The sequence below is a fragment of the Lichenostomus cassidix genome, chromosome 9 (assembly GCF_008360975.1).
Source record: "Lichenostomus cassidix isolate B80296 chromosome 9, HeHo_3.0, whole genome shotgun sequence".
Classification (NCBI taxonomy): Eukaryota; Metazoa; Chordata; class Aves; order Passeriformes; family Meliphagidae; genus Lichenostomus; species Lichenostomus cassidix.
In genome coordinates, this window is record NC_139490.1 from 23,634,928 (window position 1) to 23,643,687 (window position 8,760).

The 8,760-nt window shown below is 51.6% G+C and overlaps 1 long non-coding RNA gene across 1 annotated transcript; it reads right to left on the reverse strand.

Annotated features, from left to right (window-relative positions):
* Positions 1–1,742: 1,742 nt before the first annotated feature.
* On the reverse strand, positions 1,743–8,518 carry LOC146433523 (uncharacterized). The gene is made up of 3 exons (XR_014854142.1): positions 8,398–8,518; positions 4,274–4,380; positions 1,743–4,188 (listed from the first exon to the last, which is right to left on the reverse strand). It is a non-coding gene; the product is annotated as an uncharacterized LOC146433523 (long non-coding RNA).
* Between the last annotated feature and the right edge of the window lie 242 nt (positions 8,519–8,760).

Below are 8,760 nucleotides of genomic sequence, written 5' to 3' on the forward strand. Positions count from 1 at the left end.
TCCAGGCAAGTTGAGGCAGTAAATAGAAAGGGCTAATTGGGGAAGGGGGGAGACGCTGTTTCCTGATGTAAAAATAACTGACACTTCCAGGAAATAATGGTATAAATAGAAAATGAAGCCATTCCTCCTCCAAAAATATTTCATAATTATGTGTCATAAAAATAATTAGGTTATGGTGAATTAGTACAAATGTTTACAACAAAATTGCCATGCAAAACATTATGGGTAATAACATGCTAATTGCTGTAGAAGCAAAAGCTGATTATGTTTCAGCAATATTAAAAGTTGCCAACTCGGCGCTACCATCCAAGCTCCGATATCTCTCAGCAGCATCTAAAGATACAGGGAGAACTGGTGAGGAGAGAGGAGGTGGCAGGTGGGCAGTCTGTGCCCTGCTCTGCCAAGCACTTCCCTGGCTGACTGGCAATTCCTAGAAAGCTCCCGCCAGGAAATCCTCAGGGAGCACCCGGGGAGGACGAGGCATCCCTGGGTTGACTGGGTGAACACAGAACAGCTGGGAGGAGACTCAGCTGGGGCTGCCCAAGGGGTAGCTGAGCTCTGGATTGTGCAGAGCAGCTCCCCTCCAGAGCTGGCTGGGATCTGGATCCTGCTCTGTGCAGATCCTGTTCCAGGCAGATCACCACCTGAGCAGCTGCTCTGCCCCAAGGCAGCCAGCCAAGCTGCAGGACCCCATCCGTGAGCCTGGGTGGGATGGTGCTGAGGCTGAGCTGATGTGGATTGCTCATCCCAAGGCCCCTGCAGGCTGGATCCCTCAGTCTCTGCACATCCCTCTCTGTGTGCCTGCTCACTGCCCGGCACATCCCAGCAAGCTCCTCCTGCTCCTGCCACACAACCTGTCCCAGAGGGATCACATCCTGCCACCAGAGGATGGTCCTGGCTGATCCCAGGGCAGCACAGCCCCCTGCCTGCCCGCTCAGCTCCCGCTGCCCAGGGGGTTCCGATGGCATCCGAGGCTGAGCTGCACACACCAGGAGGCTGCCATGGGATCCGTGGGATCTGCAGCAGCAGCTGCCACGGCTTGAAGATGCTTTCTTGAGTGCATCAATGGCCTCCTGCAAGTTGGGCTGTCTGCAGAGCCATCTCTAACTCACTGCTCACCCAACTCACTCAGCCAACGCTTTTTGGGTTGGGTCGCCTTGATCCAAGATGTCTAGGGGGAATTGGAGTCTGAGTATTTCTAGAGTGTGGGCAGAGGTCTTTCACACATCCCAATAAATCTGTCCTGTTCCTTGTCCCCTTGTCACCAGATGTGGCAAACTGCTGTCTCACGGGGTAAAGTTAAAGGTATGAATTTAAAGTACATTGCTTCAAAGGTAGGAAATCCCTGCAGAGTGTTCTCACTCAGAACTGAAGTGACACTAATTGGGTTTACCAAGCTCATTTCCAATACAAATGCCGATAAACCGGATTACATTGCAATGGGGGCGTTCACACAGAACTCCACCACAGTTTAACTAATCCTCTTTCTGAGTAAATTTGCCTTAAACCCTCTAAGTGTCCCATATTCCAGTTTCTCCTGCAGGGGAGGTGCTGAGTTTAACCATTGAAAACTTGATCATCTTTGTCTTTTTTTATTAGGTTGGAAATAAATGTCTTTCCAAAAGGCAGAAGTTCCCTATCCCCCTTTTCCCAGTGCCCGGAGTTGAGGCAGTTGAGGCAGTTCTCAGACCACTACAGAGGAGAAATTACCTGGGAAAATGGTCTCGAGACGGCACGGGGCTGGAACTGGGGGATGTTCAAGCTCCTTCCAACGCAAACCATCCTATGATTCTTTGGAGGAGCTGCGGACCCCTGACACCTCCCCAAACCCCGCACATCTCCGCAGGCTCCAGCGGTGACCCCTGAGTGCCACCACGGGCATTGATGCCGCTCCCAAGTTTGCAAATACTGGATGAAAGGTTCCATGGAAATGATGGGAGTTACTTTTTGGTTTTTCTTTTTCTTTTTTTTTTTTTTTTTTAACAAAGCGTCATTTGAAATGTTAATTGCGCCGCTGGCTAATGAGGGGCTGTGCGGTGAATGGGCTCGGAGCTCGCCTCCCGCTCGGCTCCGCGCAGCTGAAAGGCGCTGCAGCTCGGCCGTGCGCTGTGCCGCGCTCATTATGCGCCGAGTCACACCGGGCAGCTCCCGGCTGAACGCCGAGACAGAGGTAAACCACTATTTGGAAACAAAGGAGGGCTCTCTCCATCCTAATTAGCGGCAGGTTGCAGGGAGCAGCGGCGGAAGGCGAAGGTCACTTCCCACAAGGCTCGGCTCAGGATGCCAAAACACCCACTTAATTCAGGCGGCTCAGCGGGCACAGTCAGACCAGAGCAATTACACTCCCTGGATTTCCCCACGGAAGGGTTTAACAATGCAACTCTTGGAAAAAAAGGTGACTGCAGGAGCTCTTTATTCTGCCACCTTGGAGCAGAGGGAAGCGCAGCCCACCGCGCTGCCGACCCCGGGAATGTGCCGTTCTGTACCGGCTGTCTTTGTGGCCCTGCACTAGGAGCCGAGCTGGGAGGGCTGGCTTTCTCTTTATTTTTAACTTGAGAAATGAATAAGAGCAAATTTTAACATTTAAAAAACAAAGACAAAAAAAAAAACCTCACAAACGTGAAGATCCTTTGCGGTGGGTTGAGTTTCTTCTGAGTACTCCAAGTTTTCTTCCAGATGCTGCCGGTGAGAATTAACCTTTAAAGGAACCATCTAAGCATGAACCCTGAGAGCCTTCTTGGGAGAAGCAGCTCCTCTGCTGGGATAGTTCTTGCGTGGCTCAGCCCAAGGATTCAGCTGTTCTGTTCAATGACTCACTGCACCCCAGCCACCTCACACAGGCAGCTCTTCCGAAAGGTCAAGGCGTCGTTTTTGCCCTCAGCTGATATTTCCTCCCTGCACCACCCCGGGGGCTGTGTGACCACATCTGCCCTCCTATCACACCTCTACCAGCTCCCTCACACAGCAACTCCCTCCCAGAGCATCTGCACCGCCCTTGGCACCTTCTGCTGGCGGCAGGAGCATTTCGCAGGGGGGCTGTGCAGGAACACAACCACCTTCATCCCTTCCAAAGACTCCAGAACGGGGAATTCATGGGAATTTTCAGTGGGAAAGGAAGACTGAGATTTTTCTGAAGTTCTGTATTTTTAGCCTGATAAACAAGGGATGCAGACACCATCTGGATCCCCCCTTCAAAGGCTTCAGATACAGCATGTTGTCCAGACCCATCTTCCCTTTCCAGCTAACAGCAAGCAGCCACCAGCACACACTAGACAGGATCCACCCTAGTCTGTCCTTGCATGGGAAAAAGCTTCAGCCAGCAGCTCAGCAGGCAGAGCAGCCGTAGGGTTAGTGCAGTTTCCTTTGAATCTTTTGTGAAATACATTTCAGATCACAACCTGCAGCTCTTTCCCTCCAACACACTCCACGCTGTTCCACAACTATCTCCCAGCATGGAGGAGTCCAACAGAGCTCCTGCTTCCCTCACCTGAGCCACAGCTGCCTTCTGCTCCACAAATACACCCTGCATGCTGGGCCAGTGACACCCAACACATCCTTCAGAGCTGCAGACTCCCTTATTCCTCTCCCAGCTGCATCAGCAGTAACTAACACTGAGCACTGGCATTACAGGGGTTTCCAACTGATTCCAAGTACCTCATAAAATAGCTGGCAGTGTTTGAGAGGACTCCAGGGTCTGTGTGTCACAGCCATGCCCACTGTTTCCAGCAAAAGGACTGTGTTGGCCCTGGCACAGGGCTGGGGACACATCAGGTGGGTGTCAACAAGGTGCCAGTCCTGCTCAGTCACAGGCTGGCATCTATCCTGGCACAGCTCTTGGCATCAGGCTGACTTTGCAGATCTGGGTGGCTGGAGATGAAAGTTGGAGTTTTCTTGCTCAGGAGATGTTTCCAGGTCTTTTCAGAGAGTGCTGAGAGACTGTTTTAGGCTCAGGCCTGCCCAGAACAGAGATGCTCAGTGGGGAAGGGAGGTTTTCCACCCGAGATGTTTGGCTCTCCACCAAGCCGGTGATCCCATCATGCCTCCATCATTCCTACTGAAATGCTGTTTGCCCTCTGGCTGCATTCTCAGTCCACCCTGACTGCAGCGCTGGCCACTGCTCCCATGAGGGATTCCATGGGGATGTCAACTGCTGCCTCTGTTTCTGGAGCTCAGGTTTGCTCTTCAAACCTTTCCCAAGTGATAAAACCTACAGTCAGCTGGAAGCACATCGGTAGCGCCACCACCCCACCCCCAGCACAAGGGGGAAACGCACCTTTGCTTCCAGGTCTCCATGAGTCCAGCTGAGAGCTGGTTGTGGCTGATCAACCAACACTCACAACAACCAAACTGTGGCTAGGGCCTCCTGTTTGCCTCTTCTTCCTGTTAAAAGCCAACTCAAAAAGCCACCAAGTGCCTCACAACCAGCAATTCCCAGAGCTGGCCCTCTCCAGCCTTCTTCCCCCGACACTCATTGCCTGCAGAGCCAGGATGAAGAGCTGTTTCCCTCTCCTCTTCCACACCTCCAGAGCCTCCGCTCCAACAAAGTCTGAGCTGCTTTGTTTTTCCAGGCAGCACTGGTGCTTCTTCACCCATGGTCTCCCCAGCCCCAAGCATTGCTGGGAGGTGACTCAAGAGACAAGAAGCCACTCTGCTCACAAACCTCCTCCAGGCTTTGCACAGGACATCTGCTGAGCACAGCAGCTCACCCCAGCTCCACTCATGCCAGGGTTTTTAGTGCATCTCTTGTTTCTATGAGGCCTAACAAGAGAAGAAAATGGAGCAGCACAGCCCAGCTCCCTCCCTTTGCATAACACCAGAGCCAGGGAAGGTCCCTGGTGGATTTTTTCCAAGGACAGAGGGTGGTGGTAGGAGACGAGCAAGGAGCATCCCCACACTGGGCCACCACCACCACTTCCAGGAATGTTCCTACACACCTGATCCACAGCTGCTGGAAACCACCTGGGACCTCAACCTGCTCTCCTGATGGGAAACACACTGCCCGAAGTTTCCAACACTGCAGGTGGGAGGAGATGCCCATGCTCAGTCTCTGCTGACCAACACAACCCTCCACCCTGATGGACCTCAGAAACACCCCTTCTCCACCACCCACTCCCTCTCCCAAGCAATTAAACCCTGGTTGCCAGGGCTGGGCAAGATAAATTGTGTTTATTGGGATGGCTTTCCTGCATGCCAAACATAAAACAAAATGCCAATCGATAGAGCTGCCTCACCTGATGGTTTTATTTCTCTTCTCCTCCCGCCCCCACTTTTAACTTTGCTGTGCTCTGAAGCTCTCAGTGGGGTTTGCATCATGGTGATAAACCAACAGATCCTCATTAACCCGTGGGCAAGAGCAAGAATTTGCCTTTTCTCTCTCTTTCCCTTTTTCCTTTTTTATTTTTTTTTAAACTCTCCCTCTATCAATATTTGATGAGGGTAATTTCAAAGACTTGTTTAGTATGATCTCCACATAAGGAGTCCTTGGGAGTGTTTATCACGTTCGAGGTATAATTACATTCAAATCCTGAGACACAGTTGCCAGGGTTACAGCTGCTGGTGGTTCCTCCAGCTTTTGTGTGTCTGGGGTTTCTCACCGCCCCCCGTGTGCTCGCACACCCCACGCGCTCCGCTCCTCTGGGGAACTGGGGAGGGGGATGGAGGGGAAGTGTAAGGACCAGCAGTGGCCAGGGCAGGTCACACCAGCATCTCCCAGCCTGAAGGAGAGTCAGCATTCCCTGCAGGGTGTACCAAGTGCAGGGGTTTGGGGTCAGGGATGGGGTAGAGGGACAGCTGAGTAGGGAGTTCAGCACTGCTAACAAATGTTACAGTAAAATACTCTGGCCGTTCCCTCAGGTCCTAACTCTGAGGGATGATTAGGTTGGAGATCAGGGAAAGGTTCTTCCCCAGAGGGTGCTGGGCACTGCCCCGGCTCCCCAGGCAATGGGCACAGCCTGAGGCTGCCAGAGCTCCAGGAGAGTTTTCACAGTGCTCCCACGGATGCACAGGGTGGGATTGTTGGGGTGTCTGTGCAGGGACAGGAGCTGGACTGATGATCCCTCTGGGTTCCTTCCAGCTCAGCTTATTCTATAACTTGATGAACCTCTGGCTGTAGAAGCTCCACAGAAGGAGAGGCAGCAATACCTTTCCTTCATCCCTGCAATCCCCAAGTGAAATCTAAAGAGCCAGGGCATGAATCACCAGGGACAGAGAGCTGGAGAATCCCAAGGGAGAGGTCCAATGGTGCCAGCACTGGGACCACCTTGCACCCTCAGCTTTTCCCACCCTGCCACAAGCTCCTCTGCTCTCACCAGACCAGGAGAACCTTCTCAAGAGGTTCTCAAGAACCTTCCAACTCTGCATGTGCCAAAACAGGGACACAAACTCCAGCTGAGACACTCTCAGCAATGTTCCAGGCATTAACTGGGCTTAAAGCAGATACAGAGATACAGCAATGTATATCCATAGATCTATATTCATGGACAGAGACAGACATACAGACATGTGATTTGGGCTCTCTGCTGGAGCCCTGGTCTCACATCACTGGCTATGCACAGGGAAGGAGCTGCCAGCTCAAACTCTTTGCCATCACTTAACCAAAGCCCAGCCCCAACAGGGCTGTGTGAGTGAAGCCACCTGACCAGTGGAGCATCCCCAGCCCCACTCCCAGCTGCCCGTGTGGACCTGCTGGAACACCCCCAAGACCCTGCTACACTGGGAAAAAATTAAACCTGAGCATTTCCACCACAACACAACCTCCCATCCCTGCTGCAGTGAGACATGGAGATCTCCAGGCCAAGGGCAGTGCTTAAGGAGGTATTAAAAACAACCCTCAGGGAAGGGATGACCCAAGGAAGGGCCATTCCGAGCCCCTGCCCAAACTCTGGGGCTGAACTCAGGCTGCCCAGCCAGATTCACCTCCTTCCCAGTCCTCCAGACACAGGCCCAGCTCCTACCTGGCATTTCCTGGATAGTGTCAGTAAATGCAGTTTCTCCCAGACAGCAAGGAATTGGGATTGAATTGCCTTTGTTCTAGTTCCAATTTTAAATAATATTAACCTTCCTACAATAGGCAGTGTTATCACTAATCCCCACAGCTGAGCCTGAAATAAGCTTACAAACCATGCAGTAGCACTGTGGGAAGAACAATTATTCCAACAAAGGATGGAGAGGGGAGGAAACAACCATGAGCTCCTTGGATTAGATGGAGGGTGAACACAATTGTTGTCAACTCACAATAAATATATAATAAATTTTAAAAATAAAAAAAAGCCACAAAAACACAAAACAAACAAACCCCAAAAACAAATGCAGTGTGAAGGTCTGGTAAAATATTTACAATTATTTCAATGGAAAAGAGGTACCTGCTACAGTCAATAGGTTGTAAAACAAATTCAGATGCAAGCTATTGTTTACCCCTAAATCAGCTCTAATGCACTGGCAAATGTGATTATCAGCATTCTGTGAGGAGCGACAGCATCAGCATTCATTCCAGGTGTGCTCAGTGAAGGCTCTCTTGGCCACAGGTTCATTTGTAATTATTAAAATGCACCTTGTTAGCCATGCAACGAGTCCCAGATTTCTGGGCAGCGGCACATGCAGTGTTTGCTTCAATTCATTCTGTGCGATTTCTGCATTATTTTACTGTGTCAATGCCACAGTGCAAATGAGAAACCCATCTCAAGGCTCCGAAGGGAAGAGAGCTGAGCACTCCTATTACCAGTGACTCAGAGCTGGTACGTCCATTGTTCCTGGGGAAAGCTTTTCCATCAAGGACAAACAGCCAGAGAGTGAGCTGTTCCCACTGCCAGGGATGGGAAAGGGACCAGCTCAGTGCCTGGGTGCACACCAGGGGGAAGGCAGCAATGAAGGGAAGGGAAAGACTTGGTATCACCCTAAGAACACACACCAGAGCCCTGCTGGGCCACCCTCTTATCCAAAATAACAGCAAATTCAGGAAGTGACAGAAGAACAGGGAGGGGAGCCTCAAGATAGTTTGCAGCATGAGAATTGAGAGATTACAAAATGGTTTGGGTCAGAAGGGACCTTAAAGTTCATCCATTCCCACCCCCTGCCATGGCAGGGACACTTTCCACCATCCCAGGCTGCTCCAAGCCCTGTCCAGCCTAGCCTTGGACACTTGCAGGGATCCAGGGGCAGCCACAGCTTCTGTGGGCACCCTGTGCCAGGGCCTCCCCACCCTGACAGAGAAGGATTTCTTCCTAAATCATCCTCAGGCAGCCTTTCCCTCTTGTCCACCAACACTGCCAAGCCCTTTTCCTCAGGGCTGCTCTCCATCCTTTCCCCACCCAGCCTGTGTTTGTGTCTGGGATTACCTGACCCAGGTGCAAGACTCATTGAACTTCACGAGGTGGATGCAGGATGCCTCATTTCACTTACCCAAGAGAGAAGCAAGGGCAAATCCCTGTGAGAAATCCTGGAGCAACTCTGCCTCATGTGGAGCTGGAGCTTTTGAGGAGAAGAGCACCTGGACACAGCTGCAAGGGAAGATTGCCTCTGGTTGTTAAAGGGTCCTGCACAGGGACATAGGGAGCCACAGGATCCAAACACCTCCCCCAAAACGCCTATTCCCATCCCCAAAGCAGAGGGCCAGGTGGAAATCTGATGCCAAGGATTTTTAAATATCCAGTAGGGAGGATGAAGATGTTGGAATGAGGGTCCAGAGTGGTGTAAAGAACACTGCTTGGTGGTCTCACCTCCCAAGGCAGTGGCACCAGGGATGCCACTTATCAGAGGAAGGGA